Raw genomic sequence first — 6,649 nt, forward strand, 5'->3', positions numbered from 1 at the left:
GAAGGGAAGGCGTCTGGGGCCTGCAAGCCCAGGGAAGCCGACAGTGAGCCTCGAGGGCCCTCCATGGGCCTCAGGCCTCAAGACCAACGTGACAGGGTCAAGTGGACGCCCCTGAGGGCAGACCCCTCCAGGCCCAGAAATCACCCAAGTCCCTCAGGGCCACATTCATGGTGATGGGGTGGGGAGGAGAGAGACGCATCTCATGTCAGAAGGGGAGGCTGGGACCCTTCCCCAGCAGGGGGGCCCCACGGGGCACAGCTGTGCAGAAACATCACATGAGGAGGACACAGGGGTGGGGGAGACAACTGGAAGGGAAAGAGGTTTGCAAAGCACTTCAGGCAGAAATTCTGGGAAGTTACTATGTGAAGATGCAAACATCCAGTCAGTTACACATGGAAAACAGTGCTTTCATCCATCATCCATCCATCCATCCTCCATCCATCCATCCATCCATCCATCCATCCATCCTCCATCCATCCATCCATCCATCCATCCATCCTTCCATCCATCCATCCTTCCATCAACCATTCATTCAATATTCCCTGAGAATCTGCTTTGTGCTCAGCCCTGAGCTAGATGATGCTGGGGACACATGGTGACTTAGGCCCAGGCCCTGTCTTTCTGAGTCTTACTGTCCAGTGGAGGCCACCCCAGATGCTGATGACCTAGAGTGAGTGGGGCTGGACAGGATACACAGGGGGTCAGGGGTGTTTAGCTGGAGGAGGGGACTTGTGAGAGGAGATTTTAAGAAAGGGAGAAAACTGTGACTATTTCAGAGAGGCTGAGCACTGGGAGGGCAGAGGGCAGGCATGGAGAGGGGCGTGTCGGGGGAAGAGGGGGAATCTCCCTCTGCCCTTTTCTTTAAGGTTCTTCTGGCTGGCCAAATAATCAACAAGACAGGTTAGCAGGAGAAAATAATACCAAGTTTAATAACATGTATACATGGGAGAAACTCAGAAATGAGCAACTCGTCCCTCTGTCTAAGCTGCTTGCTTAAGAATTGCAGCTAAAGGCGAGGAGCGTGTTGGGGGTGGGTAGTGGCCTGGGACTTCAGAGGGCAGGAGGTCAATTCTTTTTGGGGTCATCTATAGATAATGTGGTCAGGGAGAGACAGAGTTTTTTGATAAAAGAGGCTTGGTGCCTTTGCTATTGTAACCTCTATGCTACATTATCTTTATAGCCATCATGATAGAAGATCTGTTCCAGGAAGGAGCCACCATGTCAAATTCTTTAGGCAGTTAGTGGGGGAGGTCAAATGTCCTTCAGAGAAAACAATCAAGGTAAAGAGATCTATTTCAGGGTGGCCAAATTTTGATCTCCCACAGGCGGCAGGGGTGGTCACCTTGTGGGCCTCCGTGAGGACTGTGGATTTTATCCTTAGTGCACTGAGAGTCATAGATGGGTCAGAAGCAGGAGATGGAAGTGGTCGGATTTGTGGAATATCCCCGTGTCTGTCTGCTGTGAGGGGGGGGACAGGAGGGAGGACACAGGAGACAGGGGACCAGGCAGGAGGCTGCTGTAGCAGAAAGAATTGTGCAATTGCCAGAGTCCTGAATGTCTGAGTTCTCTCCATGGGGAGTGGGGGCAGCACTCGCCCCGCCCAGCCCCATCTCTCTCTGCTCTTTTAGCCTCCTGTCCCTACAGCTGCAGGTAGAACAGTGGTTTCCAGACCTCTATTAGGTTGTAAAAAACTTGAATAGTTCATAGCTGTTAGGTTTTCATAATTTGAAAGAAAAAACAGATTAAAAAATAGAAGAGCGTGCACTAGAGAGAAGCTTATCGATTATTGTTTCAGGAAACTTTCTTTTGGACTTGTGTGCACCACATAATGCTGTGATATCAGCTCTTCCTGGCGAGTGGAAGCCAAACAGTTAGTAAGCAGAGGGATGGAGACGGCTCTGGTACGGGCTCACCTCCTCCTTTCGCAAAAGCCGCTGCCTTAAACTACCCAGCATGTCATCCAGGAAGGGGTCCAGCTGTCATTTCCTGGGTTCCAGGTGTTTCCTGGGGAGGCTGCAGGCGGGCCTGGCACCCAGCCTGGTTGTCTCTGCCGTGAGGAGGGTGAGGTGGAGCCTGGCGCCAGGGTGAGAGAGAGGAGCTGGGTGCCCAGGGCAGGGTGGGGGTTGGCCTCTCTGGGGAGGGAGGAGCCCAGCTGGAGCCTGGAGCCTGGTCTCAGGGTGGCTGAGTCAGGCTGTGAGGCAGGAATGTGGAGGGAGACAGGACAGGGCAGGGGCTCAGAGGCTGTGCTGGAGGGCAGTGGCTGGTCCTCAGATGTTGGACACTGAGAGTCACTACTCAACAGCATTAAGGCTTTGGGGCCAGACAAATCCTTATGGGTTTGCATCCTGCTTCTGCCCCTTCTCAAGCTGTCATGAAAACCTTTGCACACAGTCCCGTGTAATCCCACCACCAGCTCCCTCAGAGACCCCCACCCTGTTGTGTCCACCGTGGGACCTCACGGTCTGGGGACAGCTCTGTCTTCTACATGACAGCCTGGATCTGTGAGGCAGGACCCGGCCTGTTCTGGTTGAAGCCATCATTTGGTGTTGGGACTCTGCTTCCTCTGATGGCTAAAGAAGGTTCTGGCCCTCTTGGCAGTCATTGTAGGATCCCCAACAGCCATTTGTTTTATTCTCTCCTCCTGTTCCCTGGATCCAAGCAGGACACTGACCCAACGTTCTCCTGTGGGTCAGTGACACAGGCTGCAACAGAGCCCAGGACTCCTGAATCCCAGTCCAGGGGCCTCCAGCCCCCTGCCCAGCCCCTCCAGGAAGGACAGGCAGGCTCTGCTCTCAGACTCCCCTGCACAAGACACCGGTCGACGTTCCCGCGGCTCCTGGTCTGGGCTGGCAGAGCTGGGCTCCTGGATGGGAAACCCCAGAGGACGCTGGCATTTCCTGCTCTTACCAGATTCTCCACTGGCTTCTCCTTTCCCCAGGAAAAATTTGGCTGAATGTCCCTCCTGTCAGCATCTGGGTGTTATTTCCACCTGGCCTCAGGGAGCCCCTCCCAGGGGACAGGCAGGAAGGTAGTGGACTTTCAGGTGTACAGAGAGAATGTCAGGTATGCAGGAGGAGGGGCTGGGGCTCCCCAGAGCCAGAAGGTCCTCCTCTGCTAGCTGAGGAGGAGGATGTGTCACCCTTCTGCTCCAATAACATTATCAGACTTTCAGGAACTGACCCCTGCTCCCTGTAAAGGGACTTCTGGTGGCCAAAGGATGGATGGTCTGTCCTGATCCCAGCTCTGATTGGATCCCCCAAGTCAAACAGTGAGTTTGTTACCCAGCCCACCAACCCCATAAGCCAGTAACCGCAGCCCTGCTCAGAACACGCCTGACATGTTCTTGTTAGTTTACAGGAAAGCACAATGAGAGAAAGGAGGAGATGACTGAGACACATAGTCTAAACCAGTTAACACCAGTCGAAGGCAACATGGCCGTCTGACTTCACCTGACATAGACCCTGCAGGTCATTATATGCTCATTGTAATGCATTACCGTACTACATCACACACCCACCAGCGCCATGACAGTTTACAATTGCCATGGCAATGGCAGAATATGACCAAACACGGAAATAAAAGAGGTGGCACCCTTGATCCCCAGAAAAGCCTGCCCATTTCTCTGAAACCTATGAATTTTCCTCCCCTTCGTTACCTGGACCCCTTATAACAGCTGCTTGCACGCCCCATGAGCTGAGAAGTTGATTTGTGACCCTAGTTGCTACTTCTCCATTCTTTGGCCATTGAATAAAAGCTTGTGCCATTGACTGCTCAGCTTTGATTTCATTTCAAATGCACGACTCTGAACAGAATAGAACCCTAATGGAGGGGACAGATTGTGGGTATGAGGCCCACCTGTTGGTTCCTTCTTGGAGCTCCTCTGAGTGTGCATTGGAGTCCCACTGGAGTGAGGTCAATTTGGCAATAAGTTAAGAGCCAACTTGTCAGAGGAGGCGCTGGAGGAGCAGGCTCTAGACTTGGCCTCCACGAATGATGCCCAGACAGCACTGCTGTGTGACTCAGGGATCTGAACATCACTGCTGCAGCCCAAGCAGCCTCTTGGCACCTCAAAGCTATTGCCTCGACATGTGGTTGCTGCTGGGGAAACACCTGGTGACTCCATGGCTGTGCTGCTCAGAGCTTCAGACGCATCCAGAACCCCAGCTGCAAGGCCTTCTGGGAAAGGCCGTCTGAAGCTGCCCAGCCTCTGAGGACAGGGAGGCCCTGAGTGGGTGGGATGGATGCCAAGTGTCCTGTATACCCTTCGTGGCTCCCCATCACCCTCGACTTATTGCAACTCCTTATTACAAGCCAAGATGTCTCCCATGGCTCAACCCCCACATCCCCCAGCTGCAGGCCCACACTCTCCCCACTTTCTGCACCTCAACTTCAGGGTCTGTGGTCCCCCCACAGCCACATGTTCCAGGGTTCGTGCATGACGGTTCTTGTCTGACTCTCTCCCCACTCTCTTCACGTGCATTCTATTCACTCTCCAGCTTTCAGTTTAAATGTCACCCTCTCTGGAACGTCTCTGACCCCCGGGGCTGAGGTCAGTTCCCCCTTTACATCCTGACAGCACCTTAGACATCTTCTGCTGAGCACAAGTGTCAAGAAAGACACTTGAGAATCAGGCCCAGTGTGGTTTTTGATCATCAATGAGAATGGAACGAGTTGTTTCAGGACTGAATAGATCAAGAGTTTTAGATTTACTTGAACTAGACCAGCCTCCACTCTGAACAAGCAGATGGGAGTCAGAATCCCACTATAAAGTGAAGATGCTCAGGGAAAGTCTCATTCCGGCAACAGAAGTAAAGAAACAGACCAAGTGGGTCAGCGCCAGTCGTGTGGATAGTTCCTTTTGCTCTCTGGACACCACTGCCCCCCATTCAGATGTTTTTACTTTTATTTTATATGTTTGTGGTTAAATACACATAACATAAAATTTATCATTTTAGGCATTCTAAATTGTAAGGTTCAGTGGCATTTAGTACATTCAAGATGTTGTGTAACCATCACCAGAATATTTTCATCACGCCTAAAGACAACCTCATACTCATTAAGCAATCCCTGCCCATTCCACCCTCCTCCCAGCCCCTGGAGACCACTAATCTGCTTTCTGTCTCAATGTATTTACTGATTTGGGGTTTTTCATATGAATAGAATGATACAGTATGTGGTTCTTTGTGTCTGGCTTCTTTCGCTTGTCACAATGTTCTCAACATTCATCCATGTTGTAATGTATCTATACTTCATTTCTCATAAGAAACAGTGTTTCATTATATGGATATACCACATTTAGTTCACCCATGAATCAATGGATGGACTTTGTGATGTCTCCACCTTTTGACTCTTGTGAATAATGCTGCAATGAATGTTTATATACAAGTTATTGAACAACTCTTTCAATTCTTTTGAGAATATACCAGGAGTAGAATTGCTTGTGCACATGGTAATCTTATGTTTCACTTACTGAGGAAGAGACGAACAGTTTTCCACAGTGGTTGCACCATTTTACGTTCTCATTAGCAAAGTGTGAGGGTTGCAGTTTCCCCACACCCTCGCTAACAGTAATTTTTTCCATTTTAAAAAATTATCACAATTCTAGTGGATGTGAAGTGGTCATTCTTAGTAGTTTTGATTTGAATTTCCCTTAAAAAATGACTGAGCATCTTTTCATGCACTTGTTGGACATTTGGATATCTACTCTGGTGAAATATCTATTCAAATCCTTTGCTTTAAATTGCGTCGTTTGTCCTTTTCTTATTCAGTTGTAAGAATTCTTTATATATTCTGAACACTATATTCTAGATCATTGTTAGATATACGATTTGCAAATATTCTCTCCCATTCCCAATAGTGGGTTGTATTTTCACTATCTTGATAGTGTTCTTTGATACACAAAACTTTTAAATTTTGATTAATTCCAATTTATCCTTTATTTCTTCTTTTTTATCTGTGCTTTTGGTGTCATATCTAAGAAAACATTTTCAAATCCAAGGTCATGAAGAATTACTCCTATGTTTTCTTCTAAGACTTTTATAGCTTACTTCCTACATTTAGGCCCTTCATCCACTTGAGTTAGTTTTTGTATATGGTGTGAGGTAGAGATCCATCTTCATTCTTCTGCCTGTGGATGTCCATTCGACCCAGTGCCACACGCAGAAAACTTCTTTCCACATTGAATGCTCTTGGCATCCTCATCAAAAAATCAATGGGCTATAAATCTGTGGACTTATTTCTGGAACCTCAATTCCATCACATTGATCTATATGTCCATCCTTATACCAGTACCATACTGTTTTGATTACTGTAGCTTTGTAGTAAGTTTAAAATCAGGAAGTGTGATGGGCCAGCTGGGTGGTGTAGCGGGTAAGTGCATGTGGTCCGATGCTGGTGGCCCGGGATTTAGATCCCGGGTGTGCACTGATGCACCGCTTGTCAAGCCACACCGTGGCGGCGTCCCATGTAAAGTAGAGGAAGATGGGCACGGATGTTAGCCCAGGGCCAATCTTCTTCAGCAAAAAAGAGGAGGATTGACATCAGATGTTAGCTCAGGGCTGATCTCCCTACACACAAAAACAATAAAATAAAAAAAAATAAAATCAGGAAGGGTGAGGCTTCCAACTTTGTCCTTCTTTTTCAAGTTTCT

This window comes from Diceros bicornis, chromosome 34 (assembly GCF_020826845.1).
Source record: "Diceros bicornis minor isolate mBicDic1 chromosome 34, mDicBic1.mat.cur, whole genome shotgun sequence".
Taxonomy (NCBI): Eukaryota; Metazoa; Chordata; class Mammalia; order Perissodactyla; family Rhinocerotidae; genus Diceros; species Diceros bicornis.